We start from the raw sequence: 11,288 nt of genomic DNA, 5'->3' as shown, positions 1-11,288 counted from the left end.
GAAAGGGTGGGGCAAGAGGCGTGACAAGGAGGGAGGGACAATGAACTCTGGCCAATCGGCGAGGTCCAACCGCAGGAAACGTCGAGCACTCATTGGTCCGTTTGAACGGCGCCCACACATATTTAGTAATTTACCAAGGAGGGGCGGAAACATTGAATTCCCCGCCCCCTTGTGGCGGTGATTGGTCAGAGGAGGACTCTGCCCCCTAGCTCCGCCCCCTAAAGAAGCAGGGCCTTGGACCTGGGTGATGTGCGCGCTCATCTGTCTCTAGGCCTGTGGGTTTGATACCTTTAGGCGTGGGTTGCTAGTCTGTGCCTCTGAGCTGGGCTCTGGGATTGCACAGCCTCTGCAACCTCAGATTCGGTCCCTCGTCCTCCTCCATTCATTCATTTATTCTGTCATTTACTGAGTTCCTACAGTTGCCCTAGGGATACGAAAAATATTTTAGACGTGCTTGCTCGCAAGCAGTTTCTAAGAGGAAACAGATTGTGACAGGGAATTCCCAAGCTGCTATTCCAAACTGTTTCCTCAAGTTCTGTCACGGGTTTTTTTCAGCATCCTCAGGAGATTACTTTATTGTCAGTGAGAAAAGGCAGTCAGAGACCGGAAATAACTCACGCTTCCCAGCCCAGGCCCTATTTGTTTACTTGAGCACTTTAGTTAGACATCTATGCTTGAATGTTCTTAGTAGGCTCCTCGAAAATTTCTCCTTTCCTTTAATATTCAAATAATATTCGAAATATATAAGATCCTGTTCCAACTATATCGAGAAGCCTAAGGATTCCTGGGGGATCTTTATCCCTCCCCTGGCCTCCATTGCTTTAATTTCCTGCTTAAGTTTGTCAACTGGGAAAAACAAAAAAGAAAATGCACAGCACGAGAGTTGTGAGTTGTTTTATTTGGGGCAAAATGAGAGCTATAGCAAGGGAGACAGCCTCTCAGATAGCTCTGAGGAACTGCTCCGAAGAGGTAAAGGGGTTGGTAAGTATATACGCGATTCTGGTGAAAAGGGATGCGTGCAATCCAGCACACATTTTGGCAGGAAATTGCTTCTGGTCACAAGAAGGTTGCTGCTAATCACGAATATCCATGAATGATTTTAGTGCTTTTCTACATATAAGAAGATACAAGAAATGGGGCTCATGAAATCATCTGAAAATATCTAACTACCTGAAGGCCTCTTCTGCCGGTTTTTCCCAGAGCACAGACAGCCTCACTCCTGACCTCTGTCCTGAGCTCATTTCAGGGTGTGTTGAAGGTCAGCAATTACAGTGGCTAGGGACAGTTTTTAGTTGGCACACGGAACTCTTCCTTTCCACTCTGGTCGGGACCCCTGAAAGTGTCTGTACCCTTCACGCCACCCAGAACGCTGCCTGAATCCTTCATTTCCCAAAGCACCACTGATACGCTGCTGAGATATGCAGCATACATTTGATAGGGATGGAGTAGGCACAGGTAGTTGTAGAAGTCCCAGTAAGGGACCATAGGTAAAGAGGGAAACCTAGGGGACGCTGGGAGACCACTGTAAGTTAATAATTGCTCAAGAAACCATCAGAACCAAGCAGGCTTGCTCGACTAGTGGAGGTGAGGGAATTGCCTCAGGTCATTGGGTGGGGATGGGATGAGGCCCGCGTTCAGATTCAGACCAAGGGCAGGAGTCTGAGGACCGCCCTTTGGCTGATTTGAATATACACCTCACTGATACTAAGGAGGAGCTACTGCTCAAAGAAAGAGGATGAGGCGGTCCTTTTCCTACCCTCCACTCTCCCTAGACGGTAAAACTAGCCCACCAGATCCAGGGGCAGAGCCTCCTTGCCTTGCCTGCACACTTGCAACTCCCACGAGCGTCCTATCTTTTTTTTTTTTTTTTTTCTTTGTCTTTGTCTTTTTAGGGCTGCATTCGCAGCATACGGAAGTTCCCACACTAGGGGTCTAATCAGAGCTACCAGCTTACCCCACAGCCACAGCATTGCAGGATCCAAGCCATGTCTGTAACCTACCCCACAGCTCACGGCAACCCCAGATCCATAACCCACTGAGCGAGGCCAGGGATGGAACCCAAGTCCTCCTGGATACTAGTCAGGTTTGTTAACCGCTGAGCCATGACAGGAACTCCCTCAAACATCCTATCTCAATAAATCTATTTCTTGCCTATCACTTTGTCTCTCGCTGAATTCCTTCGGCAAGGAGGCATGAAGAACCTGAACCTCAGTGAGTCCAGACACCGGGTGAGTGATTCTAATTTAAAATCATGGTTTAAATCCCAATCTGGCTTTAGGCTGGGTTTGAGTCCGGCACATGGATTCAAGTCCCAATCTGGGTTCTGGCTATGTTCAGGCTGTTAGTGTTGTCAGTTTCCCCTTCACTGAGCCAGGGGCTCCCTGCAGGGTTTATACCATGGCTCAGGGCAATGAGTGCAATTTCTACTCCACTGGTTTCCTGCCCTCCACCCACCAGCCTCTCTCTCACAGCTGTCAAGCCCCAACTTAAAGTTTTCTCTGAGAAATGTTTTCCCTTTCTCTTCCTCTTGAGGTTTCCCCTCCTTTCTCTAGCCATCGGGCCCCAGCTTTCCATTGTATTTGATTTTACAGAACAGTTTTCTTTTCTTTCTTTTTTTTTTCTTATTTATTTATTTATTTATTTATTTTTGTCTTTTTGCCATTTCTTGGGCCACTCCCGCGGCATATGGAGGTTCCCAGGCTAGAGGTCGAATTGGAGCTGTAGCCGCCGACCTACGCCAGAGCCACAACAACTCGGGATCCGAGCTGCGTCTGCGACCTACACCACAGCTCATGGCAACACCGGATTGTTAACCCACTGAGCAAGGGCAGGGACGGAACCCGCAACCTCATGGTTCCTAGTCGGATTCGTTAACCACTGCGCCACGACGGGAACTCCCAGTTTTCTTTTCTTTTCTTTTCTTTCTTTCTTTCTTTCTTTCTTTTTTTTTTTTTTTTTTTTTTTCCTGTACCCACAGCATGTAGAAGTTCCTGGGCCAGAGATGGAACCTGCACCACAGTAGCAACCTAAGCCACTGTAATGACAATGCCAGGTCCTTAACCCACTGAGCCACAGGGAAACTCCTGGAACAATTTGTTTCTACCCCCAACCCCATCTAAGCTCTAGCCACAAAATGCTGACCTCTCTAAACAAAGGAGAATAATATAGAGATTTATTTAACCTCCTGCGCAGGTCACAGACTGTTGTGGATATTGTTGCTGGTGTTTTTATTGTGCATTTTCCCCCTGATTTCACATCTTGGAGAACAAGCCCCCCTTCTCTTCAAGACACTTGATCCCACCGCCTGTACCCGGTCCTTCTCAGAAATCTTACTCGTCCAGTGAACACTGTTGTGTTCTTAATCTATCGTCCTGCAGCACTTGACACCAGTGACCACTTTCTCCACCCTTGACCCCTCTCCTGTCTTCTTTCTGTCTCCATCATGGCCCCCTCTCCGCTCTGCAAGATGATTTCCAAATCTATGTCTTCAGGAGCTCCCTGATGCCCAAGCAGTTAAGGATCAGGTGTTGTCACTGTTGGAACTTCTGCATGCTGTGGGTGCAGAAAAAAAAATAATTGTGTCTTCAGCCTGAAACTTATATACAAAGTTCAGATTTCAACTGCTTTCTGGACATGGACAGCTGCTGGATCTCCCACTGGTGCTTCAAATTCCATGCGTCCAAAATCAAACTCAGCACATTTGCTGTGCCTGTACTGCGTGTACTTAAGCAGCCATCTTTCCACACCAGGAATGACCTTGGAGTTGGCAGGATCCTTTAAGACAGTATTTCCATTAGTTTGGGACCATGGCCTCCCCTTTCAGTGATCCAAGACATACTTAACCAAAGTGGGCAGGCAGAGGTTATCTGTGGCCAACTATCATTTTAAAAAAATAAATAAATAAAAATAAGGAGTAAAACCAGAAAGAATGTCTAATTCAGAAGTTTTTCTGTGGTACTTGTAACCCTTCCCTTTGTCTTCCCATCAAGCATTCAGTAAAATCCAGAGTACTGCCATGGTTTGAGTTGGATTTTTTCCTTTTTGATTTAATTTGGCTTTAAATTTTTTTTTCTTTTTGGCCACACCCCCAACATGCAGAAATTCCTGGGCCAAGGATCGAACCTGGACCACAGCATCGACCTAAGCCACAGCAGTGACAATTCCAGATCCTTAACCCCCGGGCCACAAGGGAACTCCTAGTTTGGGTTTTCAATTATGCAAATAATTTACAGGGTCTCAAAGTCAAAACTATGTAAAAAGGTACATTCTAGAAGGTTTGCTTTCATCCTGCCCCCTGTTCCTCCCAGTATCACCCTAGGTAGGCCCTACAAGTCAAAAACATACCAAAAAAATGTTTTCCTCTGTCGATCAGGATTAAGGGCTTGGCACCAGTACAGGAGAACCTGTAACCCTAAACATCAGCTCTTCTAATGACACTGGTCAGGCTCCAAGAAGCGCTTCACATCTCATAACCCACGTCCTGGAAACTTGAGGTGACTGTGTCCAAATGCCACAGAGATCTGTGGTTTGTTCTGGGGAGGATCTGAGCCATTGAAACACTTACGGAAGAAGAGAAATCCATTAATTAACTAGTCAGATCCTCTTGTTTTTCTTCCTGTTCCAATTTGTGGTTCCAGAAGTAGTCAGAAATGAAAGCAGTATCTGCAATAGCGACTGAGGAACATTTGTAATATTAATTCATGTTTTTAAAATTTGTACATGAGTCTAGATGAAACATGCATACCTATTTAATTGGTTTTGGCTCTGTTCCAATTTAAGGGAAGGACTAAAAAAAAGAAAAACTTAAAAAAAAGGAAGAGGAGTTCCCATCGTGGCTCAGTGGTTAACAAATCCAACTAGGAACCATGAAGTCACAGATTCGATCCCTGGCCTCGCTCAGTGGGTTAAGGATCCATCATTGCCATGAGCTGTGGTGTAGGTCGCAGACTCAACTCAGATCTGGCATTGCTGTGGCTTTGGCGTAGGCCAGCAGCTACAGCTCCGATTAGACCCCTAGCCTGGGAACCTCCACATGCTGCAGGTGAGGCCCTAGAAAAGACAGCAAAAAAAAAAAAAAAAAAAAAAAGAAAAGAAAGAAAGAAAGAAAGAAGGAAAAAAGATAAAGCATAGTTTCAAGTGGAAAATGAAATTACTCTTTTGCTTTTTTTTTTCTTTTTAGGGCCACACCTTTGGCATATGGAGGATCCCAGGTTAGAGGTCAAATCAGAGCTAAAGCTCCCGGCCTACGCCACAGCCACAGCCACATGGGATCCAAGCCACATCTGCAACCTACACCAAAGCTCACAGCAATGCCAGATCCCTGATGCACTGACTGAAGCCAGGGATCGAACCCACATCCTCATGGATTCTAGTCAGATTCATTTCCACTGCGTGACTAAAGGAACTCCTGAAATTATTCTTGAATATGCATTACCCACAGATATTTGAGATGGACTGTTGCTTAATACAAATAATACTGACAAAAATTTAACCAAAAAATCTAAATCTAAGTTTGACAATTTTTTTGGCCACACCCACAGCATGGGGAAGTTCCCAAGCCAGGGATCAAACCCACGCCACAGCAGTGACCTGAGCAACAGCAGTGTCAATGCCAAGTCCTTAAGTCCTTAACACTGAGCCACCAGGGAACTCCCTAAAGAGGCTGCATTTTTTTTTTTTTAGGAGCCACACCCACAGCATGGGGAAGTTCCCAGGCCAGGGATGGGATCAGAGCTGCAGCTGTCCGCCTAGGGCACAGCTACATCAATGCAGGATCTGAGCCACGTCTGAGACCTACACCGCAGCTCAGGGCCAATGCCAGATCCTTAACCCACTGGGCAAGGCCAGGGATTGAGCCCACATCCTCATGCATACTAGTTGGGTTCTTAACCCATGGAGCCACACTGGAAACTTCATGCATTCTGATAAACTGTAAGGAAAAGAAGCTTGATAGTATACTCTGTTGGTAAGACCCTGGAAAAGCAGGCACTCTCATACTTTGCTGGTAGGAAAGCGAAATCTTACCACCCCAGTGGAGGGGAGTTTGGTAATATCTACATATACTTTACTACCAACCCGTGGTAATCAATACCACGGGCACTGGCCTTAACGAGGGACATCCATATAGGCCAGTGAATGGACTAGAGAGCCCAGAAAGAAACTCTCGAATATATGGTCAAATGATCTTCAACAAGGGTGACAAGATTACTCCATGGGAAAAGGCCAGTCTCTTCAAGACGTGGTGTTGGGAAAATTGGACATCCATAGGCAAAAGCTTGAATGTAGACACTTAGCTTACACTGTAGGTAAAAATTAAGCCAAAATGGAATAAAGACCTAAACATAAGACCCCAAACTATAAAATCCCAAGGAGAAAACATAAGAAACTTTCATCTTTTTTTTTTTTTTTTTTATCTTTTTGGGCCACCCCAGGGCATATGGAGTTCCCAGGCCAGGGATCAATAAAATCCGAGCCACAGATGTGACCTATGCCACATCTGTAGCAAGCCAGATCCTTAACCCACTGTGCCAGGGATCAAACCTGCATCCCAGTGCTCCAGAGACGCCACTGATCCCCCTGTGCCACAGTGGGAACTCTGAGGGAAAGCTTCCTGACATTGGATTCAGGAATGATTTCTTGGATATCACACCAAAACAATAAGCACCAAAAGAAAAAAATGAACAAAGGGGACTACATCAAACTTGGAGGCTTTTGTGCATCAAGCAACACAATCAACAAAGAAGGGAGGACAACCTACAAAGCTGGGGAAAGTATTTGCAGATCATGTATCTACTGAGACATAGTGTCTACCATGTGTAGCAAGCTCCTACCACTCGGCAACAGGAAATCAAATAGCCTGACTGCCGGATGGGCAGGAGACTTGAATGGACATTTCTCCCAGGAAGATATGCTGTTGGCCAGCAGGCATGAAAGGGGATGCTTGGCATCTCTGGTGAACAGACAGGTGCTGGTAGGGCATGTCACCTTGTGTCCAATGAGGTGGCTGCTATCAAGGGAAACTGAAAATAGAAGGTGCCCGCCAGGAAGTAGAGAGGTTGGAGCCCTTTGCACTGTTGGTGAGATCGTGGAGTGAGGCAGCTTCTTTATAAAACAGTATGGAGGATCTTCAAAAAAATTAACATGGGAGTTTCCTCGTGGCTCAGCAGGTTAAGAACCTGACTGGTATCCCTGAAGTCGAAAGTTCAATCCTTGGCCTCACTCAATGGGTTAAGGATCCAATGTTGCCTTGAGCTGTGGTATAGGTCTCAGACGCGGCATGGGTCTGGCATTGCTGTGGCTGTGGTGTAGGCTGGCGGTTGCAACTCCGAGTCGACTCCTAGCCTGGGAACTTCCATGTGCCGCAGTAGGGGCCGTAAAAAAAAAAAAAAATTAAAATAGAAACACCAAATGATTCAGCAATCCCACTTCTGGGTGTATGTCCAAGAGAATTGAAAGCAGGGTCTCGAAGAGATATTTGCATACCCACGTTCATGGCAGCACTATTCACAGTAGCCAAGAGGCAGAAGTAAGCCCACGGATGGGTAAGCGGATAAACAAAATGTAGTCTCTCCATACAATGAAACATCCCTCAGCCATAATAGTGACTGAAATTCTGACACATGCCACTATATGGATGAAACATGAAAACACTGTGCTAAGTGAAAAAAGCCAGTCACAAAAAGATGAATACTACACAATTCCACTTCCATGAGGTATCTAAAGCAGTGAGATTCGTTGAAGCAGAAAGTAGAATGGTGGTTTCTGCAGGCCAGGGGGAGAGGGGAAAAAGGAGTTTTTGTTTAAGGGGTAGAGAGCTTCAGTTTTGCAAAATAAAAAGGTTCTGGAGACCTGTTTCACAATAATGTGAATATACTTAACACTGCACTGTATACTTAAAAATGTGAAATTAAATGTTATACTATGTGTTTGCTTTTTTTGTTTGCTTTTTTACCACCATTAAAAAAAAAAAAAGACGGAGTTCCTGTAGTGGCACAGTAGAAACAAATCCGACTAGAAACCATGAGGTTTTCATGGTTTAAGTACAATTTAAGCACAAGATTACACCAGACAAATCCAAACTGACAAATATGAAAGATAAAATCTGAGGAACTGCTGCAGATTAAAGGACAGTAATGAGACCTGAGGAGTAAGGTCAGTAAAGAATTCTGGACTGCATCGTGTGCTAGATGGGAAAAACAAATGCCACAATGGAGGTTATCAGGACTCTTGTCAACCTGGAATATGGATTACAGACTAGAAATGTTTTGTATCCATTTACGTCTTTTAAATTTGCTAACTGTGGAGTTCCAGTCATGGCACAGTGGTTAACGAATCCCACTGGGAACAATGAGGTTGCGGGTTCGATCCCTGGCCTTGCTCAGTGGGTTAAGGATCTGGTGTTGCCGTGAGCTGTGGTGTAGGTTGCAGACGCGGCTTGGATCCCAAATTGCTGTGGCTGTGGCGTAGGCCAGTGGCTACAGCTCCGATTCGACCCCTAGCCTGGGAACCTCCATGTGCTGAGGGAGCGGCCCTAGAAAAGGCAAAAAGCAAATAAATAAATAAACAAACAAATAAAAATTTGCTAACTGCACTGCATGTGGTTATATCGGACAATACCCTTCTTCTCAGGAAATACTGAAGTATTACGGGTCCAAGGAACATGATGTGTGCAATCTACTCTCATGACTTATATTTTAAAAACCCTATACAGGAGTTCCCGTCGTGGCGCAGTGGTTAACGAATCTGACTAGGAACCATGAGGTTGCGGGTTCGGTCCCTGCCCTTGCTCAGTGGGTTAACGATCCGGCGTTGCCGTGAGCTGTGGTGTAGGTTGCAGACGCGGCTCGGATCCTGCGTTGCTGTGGCTCTGGTGTAGGCCGGAGGCTACAGCTCCGATTCGACCCCTAGCCTGGGAACCTCCATATGCCGCGGGAGCGGCCCAAGAAATAGCAAAAAGACAAAAAATTTTTAAAAATAAAAAAATAAATAAAAACCCTATACATATGTACACATACATATCAAATAATTTTTAGAGAAAAATTGATTTAAAATTTTAATTTGCAGAGAATAAAAAAGCAAAAACTGTGACATAATGTTAACCAACTTCAACACTAGGTAAAGCATATACAAGGACTCTACTATGTTTTTTTTAAGGTTTTCTTTCTTTTTTTTTTTTTTTTTTTTTTTTTTTTTTGCATTTTTAGGGCTGCACCTGCAGCATATGGAGGTTTCCAGGCTAACGATATAATCTGAGCTACAGCTGCCAGCCTACACCACAGCCACAGCAACGCAGGATTCTTAACCCACTGATCAAGGCCAGGGATTGAACCTGAAACCTCATGGTTCCCAGTCAGCTTTGTTTCCGCTGCGCCATGACTGGAACTCCAGGACTCTACTATCTTTGCAACTTTTCTGAATGTGTGAAATTATTTCAAAATCGAATCAAACGTATATATAGGGAAACTAAAACAAGGAAATAAAATGTTTGCATGAGCACAAAGGAAAAAGTTCACATGCAAATAATCCTCAAACTAATTTCTAGAGAGACTAACTTCAGTCTCAATTGCAGAGAGATTTCAAGAAATGTAGCAATATACTGCTCTTCGGATTTTTTTTTTAATAATAGCTCAGCATTGAAGAATTTGAAAAAAGTAATACTTAAATAGCAGATGGTTTCTAGATATTGTTTTTAAAGAGATGTCCAAAGTGATAATATAAATGATAAAGATTTATATGATGAAAAATATTCTCTAGGATAAAATATTTATTATCTGTGTCTCCTTTGTATTGTTCGAACATGACATGTAAAATTTATGATTCAGGCACAATAAAATCCATAGCAACTTTGTGGCACAAGAATGCAGATTCAATGCCCAGCCTGTCACAGTGGGTTAAAGGATCCAGTGTGGCCAAAGGGGCAGCGTAGGTCACAGCTTTGGCTGCAATCTGATCCCTGGCCCAGGAACGCCACATGCCAAGGTGGCGAAAAAAGAAAATAAGTAAAGAAAGAAATAAGTAAATAAAGAAATAATAAAATTTATGATTCAATTCTGAATTGAAGTATTGCTTTCAAAATAGCAGTAATAGGGAGTTCCCATTGTGGCTCAGTGGGTTAAGAATCCAACTGGCATCCATGAGGCTGGGGGTTCAATCCCCAGCCTTCCTCAGTGAGTTAAAGGATCCAGCATTGCTTTGAGTTGTGGTGTAGGCCAGCAGCTGCAGCTTCTATTTGACCCCTAGCCTGGGAACTTACATATGCTGCAGGTGCTGGCCTAAAAAAAGCAAAAATAAAATAAAATATTAGTAATAATTTCTGTTTGGAGCAAAATTTCTCTAAATTGGAATTAATTATTATTATTTTTTTTTTGCCACACCATGGCATGTGGAAGTTCTTAGGTCAGGGATCAAAACCCATGCCACAGCAGTGACCTAAGCCACTGCAGTGAAAATGCCAGATACTAAATGGCTGTGGCACAGTGGGAACTCCTGGAATCATTTTTTTATTTTCAATGGTGGCACCCTTGGCGTATGCACATTCCCAGGCCAGGGACTGAATCCGAGCCAGAATCTTTAACCCATGGCACCGGCCTGGGGATCACACCCATGTATCTGCAAAGACCTGAGCTGCTGCAGTTGGATTCTTAACCCATTGCACCACAGCAAGAATTCCTAGAATTAATTTTTTAAACATCAAAGAACAATAACAACTCAAGAAAAGTAAATTAATTTGGCGTCACTGGCAACAGAATATGCATTATGAGAAAATTTTATTATAACAACATAATTAGGGATTTTGCCAAAATGAAAGCAAAAAAATTTATTTAGAGAGTTGAACATGACTTTATTATCCATCCAAACATTGCTGGTCCATCATGAGAACACTCAGGCACATGAAATGATAATTAAGTTAAATTATCTTGGATATTATCCCGACTTTAAATCATACAAAACTTATAGTTTCACATACTTTTTCTTTTTACAGCAGGGGTCAAATCGGAGCTGCAGCTGGAGCCTATGCCACAGACATGGCAACACCAGATCTGAGCCACATCTGTAAACTATGATGCAGCTTGTGGCAAGGCTGTAACCTTAACCCACTGAGCAAAGCCAGGGATCAAACTAGCATCCTCACAGAGACGATATTAGGTCCTTAACCTGCTGAGCTACAACAGGAACTCCTACATTTTTCTTAAATTTTGTCATTAGAAAGTATATTTGTCAGAGTTCCCATTGCGGCTCAGCAGAAACGAATCTGACTAGTATCCATGAGGACAAAAGTTTGATTCCTG

The sequence above is a fragment of the Sus scrofa genome, chromosome 9, assembly GCF_054392235.1.
Source record: "Sus scrofa isolate SSC_HxYL_T2T_F1_AM1 chromosome 9, Sscrofa_HxYL_maternal_Yorkshire_Landrace_v2.0, whole genome shotgun sequence".
Taxonomy (NCBI): domain Eukaryota; kingdom Metazoa; phylum Chordata; class Mammalia; order Artiodactyla; family Suidae; genus Sus; species Sus scrofa.
The sequence above is the reverse complement of the archived record's forward strand: the minus strand, read 5'-3'. Positions refer to the sequence as shown.